The sequence below is a fragment of the Tupaia chinensis genome, unplaced genomic scaffold (genome assembly GCF_000334495.1).
Source record: "Tupaia chinensis unplaced genomic scaffold, TupChi_1.0 Scaffold000141_1, whole genome shotgun sequence".
Classification (NCBI taxonomy): Eukaryota; Metazoa; Chordata; class Mammalia; order Scandentia; family Tupaiidae; genus Tupaia; species Tupaia belangeri.
The window spans coordinates 1,618,839-1,634,142 of NW_006159611.1; positions in this window are offsets into that span (position 1 = coordinate 1,618,839).

Below are 15,304 nucleotides of genomic sequence, written 5' to 3' on the forward strand. Positions count from 1 at the left end.
AACAATAAACGGTAGTAACCGAGCTTCGACTCTGCCACACACTGCTCGTGGCCTTTCTGGGTGTAAATCCACTTAGTCTCCACTGCACTCAAGAGGTGAGTGTCATCACCTCCACTCTGAAGCTGAGGAAAGCGAGCTGCAGGAGGGTTAAGGCATTGTCTGAGGTCACACAGCTATTGTAACAGGCAGGATTCGAGCTCCTCCAGTCCCAAATCCACAGTGTCAACCACGAAACTGTGGTTCCGTGTTATATAAAGACGCTGAGATTTTAAAAATAATCTACTGCTGAACTGTTTTTGGAAAAAGACATTCCCTGAGCCCAGAAGTAGTTATTTTAGCAAATGCAAGTCTTTCTTCTGTTACCCGTTCATCTTATAAAGTGCGTTCAAATACAGAACAGGCCAGAATGTTTGCCCTGTCAGAAGAGTACAGAGGGTGTGGAGGGAAGGAGGGACTTCCCATGACTCCCCGGCTTGAGTGGAGACGATTTTGATATATTCCTTTAACAAAAGCAGACAAAATTTGAAACCATTTTGCACGGATTAACTTTAATGTAGCTTTCGACATGTGGACTGGCTTCGATGACACCGCAGTGCTGAGCCATATAACGTTTGTCTGAACTTGGAGGCCAGGAGGAAGAGCATCTCGGAAGCAGTGTAAGTCAGAAGGTGTGAGTGAGATACTTCTGAGAGACCAAAGGCAGAGACCCCTCTGCAGAAAAGCGTGCACTGGCTCATGGCTCGGTCGGAGCGGTAGAAGTCCAGTACTCTGGAGACCATGGGCATCTCCGACCCACAGGATCGGAAACCGCACCTGTTCCTCCCACCTGAAGAGTCATCTCAGCAGCCCGGATTAGTCCTTTGGGCTCTCTCAACAGAAGTACCTGAGCCTGGGTGATTTAAGACAGGGTTGCGCGGCTCCTGCTCTTGGAGGCTCAGAAGGCCTGGGTGTGCTGCTGGCATCTGGGGAGGGTCTTTTTGTTGCATCACAACACGGCAGAGGGTAGAAGGTTGCGTCCATGTCGGTGTGTCTCCTTATAAACCCACCAGGACTTAATCAGGGACTCCACCCTGACACCGAACCACTTCCCATGGGCCCCACCTTCCAGCAGCACCATGAGGGGAAGTCCTCACCTCCCTGCAGGTTTAACCGCTGACTAGATTTTAGTACATGATCATGTGCCCTCAGAACAGTTGGAGCGGCTGTAACTGGCCGGTGCTCCTTGATGGGCAGAGGTGTGTGGTATATGGAGTGAACTAGGGAGGAGGTGGGAAGGAGGTGCTTGCAGGAGAGAGAGAGAGAGAGAGAGAGAGAGAGAGAGAGAGATGACTTCCCCACTGCCAGTGGAAACGGCTGTACCACAATCCCTTCTCCATTCTCCTCTCAGGAGTTTGTGCATACCTGTGCCCAAATGAAGGGAAGGGTTGTGCAGATCAGGAACTCAGAGAAGGGGTGAAGAGATGGTCACTTCCAACTCAGCTACCGTCATACACCCCATTTTTCTCTCTGCGGCCTGGTCCGGGGTCCGGGACTCAGACAGCGTAGTTGGCCACATGGGGTCAGCGCCTTAACCTCCACGCCACCTGCTGGCCCCAAAATACCAAAGTTTTACGTAAGGAGGTGGCTCCTTACGTAACTTTAGGAGTTACTGCTTTTGTAAGGAGATAGTGCTCTTGCAATTTAATTAATTCATCATATTGTGCGTTAGACCCATGTTTAATGAAAATGTGTAGACACTGTGATTTTGACAGTAGATGGAGAATACTGATTTTTGTGCTTGGAGACACAGGCCAAGCAGGCACCAGAGCCTTTGGTAGATATTTCTGTCTGTGAAATGGGGATGACACCTCTAGGGGCGTTTCAGAAGCAGAGATTGATGAAATGGTCGAGTTCGAGTGTCATTTAGCACCTGCACAATGTCAGGTGGGCAGTCTGAGTGCCAGTGTGTGAGGCATACCGTCACCAGTGGGTTTTGAAATTAAGGATGTTCTATCTCAGAACCAAAGTTAAGAGTTCTAAATGTTAGAGTCAAATGCTTATGTGACTAATTCCAACGCAACTATCGCAGCATTCACTGAAGAAAGCACAGGAAGCCTCCCAGAGGCGTTTCACTGTGCTTTACGGGATGGAAACGTTCTGGTCAACTGTGTGCACACCAAAACAGTGAGCTGGGGCTGGCTCTGTAGTGCAGCATGAACGCACGCCCAAGAGAAGTCAGACCCACAGGGGAACCTCTGTCAAACCGCCAGCCTCGTCGGGTTGAAAACCAGACCAGGCGTGCATGCGAGCGCCCAAGCTCTGACACTGGGGACTGGAGAACAGAGATCGTGACATGACCAGATCCCATGGAGATCTGGTCTCTCTACCTCTCTCTCGTACTCTCCCATACTGAAATCCCAATCTGTCATGAATACCAAAACAAACAAACAAAACTAAAACAAAACAACAAAGAGTCATGGTTAGATTTCATGAGCCACCTGAGGCTCCGGGACGACCCGTTTCTAGTCTGGTCAGTGCAATGCCAGTTTACAGGTGGGATGGAGGAATAAAACTGTACCCTAGATTGGTATTTTCAGGGCCAGCAGGTGGCATGGGGGTTGGAGTGTTGGACTCCAGACACAGAAGCTTGTAACTCACGCCGGGCGTGTGTGCATGCGTACACAAGATCCCGAGAGGAGAATGGAAGAGCAGGGATTATGGTGTGACCAAGCCCCTGGAGGCTGGTTTCTCACTGTCTCTCTGTCTGTCTCTGTCTCTCCAGTAACCACACACGCCCTATAGCAAAAATCTCTCTCTCTCAAAAAAAAAGAAAAAAGATTTATGTTTTCTTGCACGGCATATTGTGTGAATATTTTCCAAACTTGAGCTCCTTATGATTTTAACATGAAGTTAATACCTGTATGATCCAGGGCTCTCCGAAGAAACACAGCCAATAGGATGTGTGTGTCTGAGGGTGTGTGTATTTCTATATGTATACATATGAGGGGTCTGCAAAAAGTTCACAAAAATGCACATTACGAAAATATCATGCATAGATTCCAAGCGTTTTTGCCCCCAGATAAACTTGAATTCCATGTTTACATGAACGTTTCAAATTGCCCTTATCCTAGGGCAGAAGGGGTGATGATGACTGTGGAGTGAGAAGTCCTGCTGTCCGCCGTGTGCACTCTGGAGACCCAGGAAAACATGGTGTGTCCCAGTCCAAGCCAAAGGACGGAGAACCTGGTGTGAATCCCAGCCCAGGGGCAGGGGAAGGTCGGTGTCCAGCCCAAGCAGGAAGTGAGCGAGCCCGGCCTTCTCCTCCGCCTGCTCCACTGTGGCCCACAGCAGAGTAGATGGAGCCCACCCACACGGGAGGCCATCACTCTCCCGTTCAGATGTGTACTTCATCCAGAAATGCAGACACACCAGAAATAATTCTGAATCTGGGCGCTCCAGAGCCCAGTCAGACTGACACATGAAATCAGCCCTCACAATACCCATTCATTACATTTAGAAAGACAGAACTGAATATGTCTCTCTCTCTCTCTCTTTTTCTAAGAGAGATTTTTTTTGCCATAGGGTATAGTCGCCAGAAAGAGAGAGACAGAAAGCAAGAAATCACTCCCCAGGGGGCTGGCCATGCTGCAAAACCTTCTCCTCTGTTTTCCTCTTGGGATTTTGGGCACACACAAACACTCGCCCAGTGTGAGTTTAAAGCCGCTGGGTCCAGGACTCGAACCATGGTCACCTACATGGGAGTCCAGACACATAATCATTACGCCATCTGCTGGTCTCTAAACCTCTCTCTTTTTTAGAGAGAGAGAGACTTTTACTATGGGTTGTGTGTGCTCGCCAGAGAGACAGAGAGATGGAGAAATCAGTCCCCTGGGGACAGGGAGGCCGTACTGCAATCTCTCCTCCTCCATTATCCTCTGGGATATTGGTCACACATGCACACAGGCCTGGCATGAGTTTTAAGCTACCAGGTTCAGGACTCAAACTGAGATCGACTGCATGTGAGTCCAGCGACGTAACCATTACGCCATCTGCTGGTCCCATTGTAAATCTCTCTTACAAGTTGAGAACCTTGACCAGTTCCACAAGCTGCAAGAGCTGGAAGCGAAGTTGTGAACCCCGGGGCCCCTGATTTCAGAGCCAGCATTGTTCCACCATGCCAGAGTTTAGGGTTAAGCTAATATCATACCTTGCCCTTCATTTCTTATTTCTTATTTCTCACCTAATGCTATGCCAAAGTACAAACTTTCTTGGGGAAGGTGTGATTTTCTACCACACTAACAGTGCTTCTGAACATTTAGAAAAACACCTCGTGGAATGTTAGTGTCCAGAGTGGATCTTGGGCATGCCGGGACGCTGGTGCCAAGGCAGCCAGGCCCTGCAGAAAACACAGGTTGCCACCCAACACTTAGTTCTCCTTAACCCTGGGCAGGGTATTGCATAATCGGTGGAGGGCGGCGACCACACCTGTCTTTATTTCTAGAAAGTATGGGACCAGCCCTGGTGGGGTGGCACTGTCACACTGTACACTGCTCTGTGGTGCTAAGGCCACACGGGACAGACTCAGGTTTGCTCCCCAGGGTCTCCCTGCATGAAAGTCTCCCTGGGTGAACACGTGCCAGCCTGTGGTCCTCGCTGGCTGAGGCTGGAGGGGTCTGCAGCATGACAGGCCTCACTGAGGGTGCCCCCCATCTCAGAAGAAATGAATCCATAAATAACTTTTCAAATCTAAAAAAGACAATAATAACAGAATGACTTTGTGGGTTTTAGTTGAGAGGGAAATAGAATTCTTGGAAGAATATTTATGTAATGAAACGAGAGGAAGAGGCTAGCAGGAAGGTGAGTGGGTCGCGGCTCTGTTTTGGGAGCCAGACGCTGCACGGGGGGCTGGGGTTTGGTTCCCGTCTAACCTGAACATGCAGGTCCTGTGCACGCACCTGTGATCCTCGCTCACTGAGGGGCTGGGCAGGCGGGCCGCAGTGCAGCAAGACCCCAACAATGCCTATGTCTGTCCTCCCTTTCCCGCTCTGTCTCCTAAAGGATAAAATTAATTAAGAGAAAGAAAAAGACATGTATTTCCAGGGATCTCTGAAGAAATAAAGGTGAGCATCAGCATGGTTCAAGTTTTGTCTTTATACTGGGGAGGTGCACATGGGCGCGTATTAGTCATTACTAAGCCTTCCATCTGTAGAGAATGGAGAAAGGTAAAGTGACCCCTCTCCACTCAAAACAAGTAGTTTAATGTAATTCTCTCGAAAGCCAAAGTCAAGAAATACTAGCATCAGTTTCTTCTAGGATGTGGGTTTTTTGATTGCGATGTAAGGAATCTCAGCTCCCCCCTGGTGTCCACTCTGCCCCCTCCGAGGCCTCCCTCTCCTGTGCCCTGCTTTCTCAGGTAGCCTAATGGTTCTTTCCAAACAGCGTGTTTTCCCTCCTCCCCAGTGTGTTAGCAGAAAACCTCCCTACCCCAACCAAGATGCAGACGCACCTTGGCAGGCCAACACTTCCCGTGTCCATCTGTCTGCAGTTCAGATGTATCAGGCTCATTTCCCAGTTTGTAAATTCACTTCAGAGTCAGGCTCAACCTCTCCAGCAATGCCTCTGCAGCGAGCAGCAGCTCCGATCACGTGCCTGGAGCAGCCCCCTCCCCTCCCAGCAGTGAGATCTCTTCACAGAAGCACACACATTGCCTCATGCTAACCGCCACTTGTTTTAGCTTTGGCTGATCACCAATGTGGTCTGTTAAGTGAGATTCATAGATGCTGATTGCGTTTATTGCATAAATTACTTCATTATTAAAATCAGGTCATTTGAGCCCCCAAATCATTAACATGAAGGCTATTAACATAATTTCATAAGCTGATAAATCAAGCACAGGAAAAGAATTAAAGGGTTCTTAGTGATAAGTGTTTCTTCAGAGATTAAGGAACACAATTTTCTTATGCATATCTTAACATTTCAGGAGTGGATTCATGAGAGAGTAGTGGCTTTTGTCTGCTTCTAAGACTCTTCACCCTCTCCGTTCTTGGCCTCTAGAGCTGGTTTTCAAAATTGGGGTTTTCTTTTTCCTCCTTTTCAAATAATTCTAAAGCAAGTTGGAGTGAACCCATTAGCTTTCAGTCACGTGCACTACCTATACAATTCTCTTTTCAAACAAGAATTATTTATTTATTTATGATCTTTCAATTTGACTAGAAAGAGAGAGAGGAAGCCACCAGATCCGGGACTCGAACCAGGATCGGCCATGTGGGAGTCCAGCACCAACCCACCACACCATCTCCTAGCCCCCGACCTATAAAATCCTCATCTTTTCACATTTCTTAGACAGCAAAAGCTTGAGGTAGGAAAAAGAAATGAGGCAAAGTTGGAAGAACATAACCTTAGATTGGTTTTAGATCATACAATTTCACTCTAAGTGAATTTCAAATGTACTCCTAGTCTTAAGAGGGTCTAGTGAAGTGCCAATGACCTCTCTAATTACAACACATATTGGGGACAAGTGTTCTTGTCAAATGGTGCATTCAGATGGATTGCATTGGGCCAGCAGGTGGTGCGGACGTTAGGTCACTGGACTCCCACATGCCCAACCGTGGTTCGAGTCCCAGACCTGGAGGCATGCTTTCTCACTTTCCCTTTCTCTCTTTGTCTCTGTCTCTCTGTGGTGGGCACATGTGCCCTATAACAAATTGAAAAAATAATAATAATGACTAAAATCAAATGAATAACTCTTTTAAAAAATGGGTTGTGTTCCCGGGCTGGATGTTAATAGTCCGCGATGCTGTCCCAGTTCCCTCGTTCCTTTCGCTTCCAAGACGGTGAAGGAGTCTGAGGGCGGGGCTGTCATTATCCACTGTGATGTCGCCTGGACCCAAAGATGAGTTCCAGTGTAGATGAGGCTGTAACAATGTCACCCTTTTTGCAGTTTGTGTAAGCTGTTTAGCAAATAGCAACTGATGGGTCATAATGGAAATATGCAGAATGCTGTCAGCAAGCCTTGCGCGGGATTTTATAGGCGAATTTGGAAGACCAGCAGGGCTGCCGGCTCTCTCTAAGAACAAGTGTGGAAACCACAGCAACCGTCCCCTCCGCACGCTGCACTGACTACGGGCAGGCCCTGAATGAAGAACCACCTCTTCTGGCCTCTCTCAGGTCTGCCCGTGAAATACTCTTCAACAGTTTCTCATTCTCAGAATTTAAAAGAAGGGCCAACAGGTGGCATGGTGGTTAAGGTGCTGGATTCCACGTGTCTGACTGTGTGGTTTGGGTCTCAGACCCAGTGGACTGAAAGGTGCCAGGCGCATGTGCATGCGTGCCCAAAATCCGGGGGGAGACTGGAGGAGAAAGGATGGCGGCATGGCCGCCTGCTCCGGGCGCGGTTTCTCACTTTCCCTGTCTCTTATCCCTGCCTGTCTCCATTGAGTGCACATGCCCTGCAGAGAACACGCAGGCACACACACACACACACACACACACACACACACAGTCTCTCTCCTTTGCTCAGCGAGACTGGCAAGCCCCATGTGGGCCAGCCTCTATCGGCCAGCCTTGTCTCATAGCCCACTTCATGGTGCTACTTCCTTTCAGTTCTTCATAAGCTCCATTTTCTTCCCATCCTGGGGCCTTGGCTCAGGCTTGACTGACTTGACTGCTCTCTTCTGCTCTTGGAACTTATCAAATGGTGCATTAAACTTATAAATAGTGCATTAATATTCATTCTTCAGCTCTCAGCCAAGAGCTGCTTCCTCAGGGAAGCCTTCCCTGATTTCTCTGACTAGCTCAAATCTTTCTTGGCTGTGATGAGAGCATTTGTCTCATTTGCATATTTGTCACAGTTGGAATTTTACATGTTGTAGTGTGGCTATTTTTTAAATTATTAACATGTTCACATGGTTCAAAATCAAAAAGGGAAGGTGTAAGCTAACCTACCCAGCTTTGGCTCCTTTGTCTTTTACCCTGCCACCCCTCCCTCTGGAGGAAAACATTTTTCATCAGCTCCTTATTTATCTTTCTACTGTTTCATTCTTGCAAGCACAAAAACAATATGTATATTCTTTTTTTGTTGTCATTTCTAGGTTTTTGCCATAGGGCATGTGCACTTGCCTGAGAGAGACAGTGAGAGGGGAAGTGAGAAATTGGCCCCCTCGGGGTGGGGAGAGGGCTTGGCCAGTCCCTTCTTTTTCATTCTCCTCCTGGAATTGTGGACACACATGCACACATGCCTGGAGTGATCTTCAGGCCGCCAGAGCTGGCAGCAATGTGGTGGCTGGCGGTGCTACCTGAGATGTGCCCAGAAGGTGCCCGAGTACCTGCCTCACTTTCACGTGACATTTCACAGTCAGCGATGCGCCCTCTTCTCTGTCCCTACTGCCCCCAAGTCTGTCTGCTGCCCTGCATCTTCATCCCTGGTCTGCGTGCTGCCTCCACTTCATAGTCAGCGATGCACCCTCCTCACCACCCCCAAGTCGGTCTGCTGTCCCGTGTCTTCATCCCTGGTCTGCGTGCTGCCTCCAGCTGTTGTTTCTTCTAGAACAGTCGTGCAGAGGGGAGTCTCCATCTAACCTGCTTGTGCAGCCTTTCTCTTTTTATTGGAAGTCTGAGGCCCTCCAGGATGAGGTCTTGAACAACTCTTTCCATGGTGGTTGTCATTCCGCCCTCCCTGCCTCCTTTGGCCCATCGCACAGACAAGTCCCTGTCGCCCCGCTGCACCCTCTGCAGCCGGTCTGTGTACCTGACATGCTGCCGTGGTCTGTGCTGTGCTGAGCCTGGGGCAGCATCAGGTTATGGGAGGTGGGAGTAGGGAGGTGGGAGGGGAGAGGGGAGAGGGGAGAGGGGAGAGAACGTGAGAACAAGCAAGCAACAGAGAACCAAACTAACTTTTCTATTTTTTAAAGCATATTTGTTTATTTCAAGACCTAAGAGTAACAGAGAGAGGAGCAGAGACACACAGATATAGCACCCCCCCGTGACCCAGCCCCAGCCAGCCAGCCCTCAGTTACAGACATGTGTGCACCTGGTCCACTCGCAGGTCTCCAGTGTGAACCTGGAACATTCCCGTGTGTGTCACCTCACAGACTGCCCCTTCACTGCTGTACCATCTGGCTCCAAACTTGCTTTTCTAATGGCCTGCCCTTGTGACAGTGACGTTAATCCATTCATGGGAGCTCTGCCCTCGTGGCCTAATCACCTCTTTAAAAAAAAAAAATGTTTTTTAACACTTGCTTTATTTTTATTCATTCATTCATTCATTCATTTATAATTTGACCAGAGAGGGACAGAGTGAGAGAGAGAGAATGTAAGAAAGCAAGCTGCCAGGTCCAGGACTCGAACCACAGTTGGCCATGTGTGAGTCCAGCGCCGTTAACCACCACACCACCTGCCAGCCCTGGCCTAATCACCTCTTAATCACCTAAATCTTAATACTGTCACAATGGCAATTGCAGTCCCCCCCGCCAGAGGTTTTTTGCTTAGGGTGTGTGCACTTGCCAGAGAGAGAGAGAGTAAGAGGGAAAGTGAGAAATCACCCCCAGGGCGATGGCCACACCACAATCCCTTCTTCTCTGTTCTCCTCCAGGATCTTTGGCAGGCACGCATATGTGCCCAGTGTGAGTTTCAAGCCACCGGTCCAGGACTCAAATCCCAGTCGGCCATATGGGAGTCCAGTGACGTAACTGCTACACCATCTGCTGGTCCCAGGCAATTACATTTTAACAAAACAGTCTTAAAATGAGGAAAAAATAAGAAAATTAGAGTGTCTGTAAAGGATATTCAAGAAGGGTCAATAGACCCACAACATGAAAAGACCCATATTGAGGGACACCTGGTGGTGGTGATGTTTTTTGTTTTTGTTTTCATTTTTAGATGTTTTTTTAAGAAGTCCAGCAATAAAGTGGTACCCTTAAAAAGCCATAGAGAAAGAAACTGATTCTGTACAAAGAATGAAGCATCGGAATGGCCTTACAGGTCTCAAGAATAATATTCGGGCCAGCTGAAGGCACGGTGGTTAAGGTGGTGGATCTCACATGACTGAGTGGGTGGTTCAGCTCCCAGACCCATTGGCTTGAGAAATATACCAGGCGTGTGTGTGTGTGTGTGTGTGTGTGCGCGTGTGTGCTCACAGTCCTGAAAACAGGGGAGACAGAAGAGAAGGATTTGCACTGTGACTGTCCTCCATGGAGGATGCTTTCTCACGGGTGTGTGTGTGTGTGTGTGTGTGTCTGGTCAGTGCATGATCCCTCTGGCAATATATATATTTTTAAAATAACCATTCTGAAAGGTAGAAGAACAATACCCTACCGACGTGAAAGAAGATCATTTCTGCCTTAGAACTCCTACGCAGGCTGTCAGATGAGTCTGCAAGTGGGATTAGCGTTTTCAGACATTCAAGGTCTCAGAACATTGCTCCTCTTCCTCCCTTCTCAGGAATCTACTGGAAGATATGATTCCTCAAGCTGAGGAGAAAACTCAGAAGCTGCTGTGAGCCAGGACACAGGGAGTTAGTGATTACTACATTGCAGGCTCAGAGCACAGCTGGGCCGACTAGAGCAGAGGGCCCCCGGCGCCAGAGGGCAGTGTGTGGGGGCGAACGCTGTCATTCGTCTGTCCTCCTTGTTCTTGGGAACCACACACTTAGCACAGAGGGAGTGGGGCTGAATTAGTGGTAAGTGCACAACAGAAACAAGACCGTTATTTACTTTGAGGATCATGCAGAAATCCTCTTGTCATTGTTTGATTTGGCTGGCTGGCTTGCTTGCTTGCTTGCTTTCTTTTTTGGCCTTTTCCCTTTGTTTCATTTCTCTTACCTGACTTTCTCACCTTGCTTCTCACCTTCCACACATTGAGTGTCTAGGCAGGTCTTGGTGCACAGTAGTGAAACTTTTAGGGTCATAGAAAACCTCAACCCCCACTGAACTGGTTCAGAAAGGGAGAAACTCATCTTTGTAGATCTAAATTGAAATTACTTTCTGTGGATACCACGTTGCAAAACACAGTGGTAGAGGAGAAATAGGCGTAGAAGTACCTCACAGTAAAGTGAAGCATATCGGCTTACAGTAGCAGAAATCTAACAAATCAGCCAAACATGAACATACCACCAAATGCCTGAAAATCAGAGAAGAGAGTCTGCAAAGTGAGCAGCTGCAGTGAGCACGGCTCCTCTCCTCCCAAAGACCTCTCAATTCTCAGTTGAAACCCCACAGCTCAGCCCAAATGCACCTATTCCCTTGAAATTGTGAGGTCTTTGTAATATCCAGTTCCATTGACAAAAGTGTAGGTTGCTCGGTGAGGATCAGGGAAACGGGACTGCTGAAAAACATTGCAGGTCATCTCCTTCTGCACACCTCGAACACTCAGAATTAACTTCAGGAAGGTAGGAAGTAATGTATAATCCATCGGATAACCAGAAACCACTGCAGAGGCACAAGAAAAAATGGGAAATCAAGAAAGTATTTCTCTCGCATGAGGAAAGAACAGCCCTTCATCATCCATAGACAGTACAATAGAAATCGTGGAAATGTCAAATAAAGGATTTAGGATACACATAGTGACAAAGTTAACAGAGATGAAAGAGAAGAGAGACAACGAATTCCAGAAAATACAGGAGAAAAGAAACAAGTTCCAGGAGGTGAGGAAATTTTTCCATGATCTAAAAGAGGAAATACACACCATATAAAATAATCAAATGGAACTGTTAGAGATGAAGGCTGTAATACAAGAAATCAAACCCTCCCTTGAAAGTATTAAAAGCAGATTAGATCATGCAGAAGATCAGCTCTCAGATGTAGAAGACAGAACCTCTGACCTAGAAAAATTCACAAAGAAAGACTGAGAAAGTAATCCCCCCCAAATGAAAATAATATACGAGTAATACTAGATACCATTAGACACCCAAACATCTGGATAATCAGTATACTAGAAGGTGAAGAAATTAATCAAGGCATTGATAATCTGTTCCATGAAATACTGGAAGAAAACTTTCTAAGCCTAGAGAGGCATTCAAATACCCAGACCCAAGAAATACAAAGGACCCCACATAGAATCAACCCAAGAAGATCTTTTCCAAGGCACATGATAGCCAGATTGACTAAAATCACAGACAGAGACAAGATACTAAAATTGGCGAGAGAAAAATGTCAAATTACTTTCAAAGGATATCCCACCAGGTTACCATCAGATCTCTCGTCAGAAACAATGCAAGCAAGGAAAGAATGGGAAAATATATTTGAAGTGTTAAGTGAAAAACAATTTCAACCAAAAATACTATATCTGGCAAGATTATTCTTCATATGGGAAGAAAAGATAAAAAACATTCTCAGATAAACAAAACCCATAAGAATTTACTAACACTAGACCAGTTCTTCAAGAATTTCTGCAGGGTGTACGATACCAGGAAAAACTAAAGACAGACAAACAAGAGAACAAAATTGACCACGAAAAAGGCCAGCTTAATGGTAGGGGCAAGTTCTGAAATTTCAGTAATAATGCTGAATGTTGATGGAAAGGTCAGACCACAGTAACACTGCAAATTCAACAAAAGATGACATGAGGCTGAATTGGTGAAATAGAATTCCATGCCTTTTTTCCTAAAACATTACTGATTTTCTTCTATGCTGTATCTTCCAGATTTAGGGAATTTTGTTTTCTTTTGAGTTGTTGATAGGTTCAGCAATTTGTTAAAAAAAGTTTTTAACTGAAACATAAACTTTTCTCCCTTCCTGACCCCTTTGCAATTGGCAAATATTTGTGAGCATTCCTATTTTGTGGCAGATGGTTATGTGCGTAAGTTCAATAATACAACAGTATCCGTTGCCTTGCATCAGAAATTGAATTCTTATGGGGCTTTGTGCAAATAACAAACCAAATTGAGATTAACCTAATTTTTTTATTTGCGAATATGCTCATTTATACCTCTCATTAGTAAAAGAAGGAATGGAGAGAGAAAAAAAATATTTCAGAAGAAAATTACAGTGCACGTGTCACTAGATTCTAGCTTTGTCCATACTTTAAGATCTGTGAATCAAAAAAAAAAAATGTGAAAAAAAAGTTTAGTATGGAAGGGTGGGAGAAGAAAGGGGGGGGAAAGTGGTAAATATGCTTAACTGACAAAAAATGAGAAGCTATTTGCTGATAATAATGTATATAGCAATAACTTTGTCTTGCCTGACATTCATGGTATTTGTGTTGGAAAAAGAAATCTATACTGTAAAGACATGATTAAATGTAAATAAGTTTAAAAATAAATAAGAAAATTTAAAAAGAAAACACAAAAAAATAATGGAGAGCATCAATAATGGAAAATAATTTTAAATATCAACCAAAAAAAATAGTTCACTATGAGGCTTAGTTATAAAGAAGCATCCACCCTCATAATAGACTCAATACTGAAGGCTGATCTCACTCACACTGCTTGTACAGGCTAAGTATGACTTGCTCAAAATCCTTGGGACCAAAAGTGTTTTAGATTTTGGACTTCTTAAAAAATTTTGGGAATATTTACATATATATGTTATATGATGATATATTTTGAAGATGGGACCCAAGTCTCAACATGAAACTCACAAATTGACAAATGTTTAAATTCATGAGTTGTCCTATCTACACCTTATGCATATAGCCTGAAGGTAATTTTATACAGTATTTTCATCTTGTCGTGTTTTGGTTGCAACCTATACATGAGGGTAGGTGTGGAATTTTCCACTTGTGGCATCGCGTCAGTGCTCAGGAAGTTTCAGGTGTTTGTCGTACTGTGGATTTCATACTTATGTGGATTTCATATTTCTGAGTTGGGGATGCTCGGCCCAAATATATGTTAGAGCTACACACAGCAAACAGTACCAAGATGGTACGTGGGTATGTGTGTGAATGGTCTTTAGAAAGTGCACGGAAAATACATACTTTATGAACAGACTGTCCATGGATTTCAACATGGTTTTGCACCAAAATAAACTTTTTTTAACAGATTCTTTGAATTCCCCTTGTATATTATTTGTATTACATGGTGGATTAAAAATTTGGTCACAGCTCTCCACTATGCCCTACTCTGCCAGAGGATGAAAGGCCACGAGGAGTGTGGAAGCACCGTCCCAGCCCAGGCTGCTTGGGCCAGCCAGCTTCTCACCAGCCCAGAAACTGACCACAGCTTTGTGAAGGAGCTCAGCCCAGCCCAGTTTAGTTCAAACTGCTGACCCACAGATTTATGAGTAAATAAGTGGTTGCTTTAAGCTGTAAGTTTTAGGGCTGTTTGTTACACAGCGAAAACTAGCTGATGCCGTGTGCATGTGTGTAGAGAGCAAGGTGCTGGTGCAGCAGAGCTAAGTGTGTGTATTCTATGGTGGGAAATTGTGCCTTTCAGACTGAGATGATCATGGACCATAGTAAAAGCATATTACTGGCAAACATGGAGAGGAAAGCAGCGACGAGATTCTGAAGTGGCTAATCTGAGGAGCGCAAACCACAGGTCAGGAGGGATAGAGCAGTGGGCCATACTTTTTCATCACAGGCTTTGTGGAACTGTTTGGCTCTTTTTTACTTCTTTATTTTTTTAGCATACATTTCATTGTGATAAAATAGCAAATTAGGGGCGAGGTGGTTGTGCCAATGGTAAAAAGTGACTCTCTGTGAGGCTGACTCACCTGCGGAGGTTCTGGGTTCATGGTTGGAGACCTGCCTGAGTGCCCTGGGCACATGCATGCCCATAACCCAGGGCTGGCTGAGCCTGGGGCAAGACCGTGATGTCAAGACTGTGTTGGGGAAGCCGTCTCTCTGTCTCTCTCTCTCTCTCTCTGCTTTTCTTGATGATAGAAGAAAGAGAGAAACTTTTTAAACGATTAGCAAACTAAGTGAGCATCAGGCAGAAAAATAACTAAACTGTGATTTCGAATAGTTGGTGGGCAGCTGGTGCCCGGCATCTGGGACCAACCAGGCCAGGCATGTGTTCGACACATGCGCTGATGGCTCCGAGAATTTCCAGCCCAATTTCCCCTCTTGATTACTATTCCGTCTTCATGCTCGTATGCTTGTGGTTATTGCTCGGTGGGAGGCATGAAAAATAGTGCAGGGAGAAGTGGGACCCAGAGCTTCAGACGCTGCAGGTGTTCTCCAGCCTGGTAGCCTCCACTCTAACGAGGACCACCAACAGCAGAAATAATGGACAGCGGCTGCAGCTGTAATCAGGGCATGGAAAAAGTCACCATTAAACATTATTCTGTGGTACCGTCATCGAATCGGTGTCATTGGCAGTGGAGCGAATCCCCACATTCAGCATGGTGCAGGGCACTGGACACACGCACACACGCACGCACGCACACACACC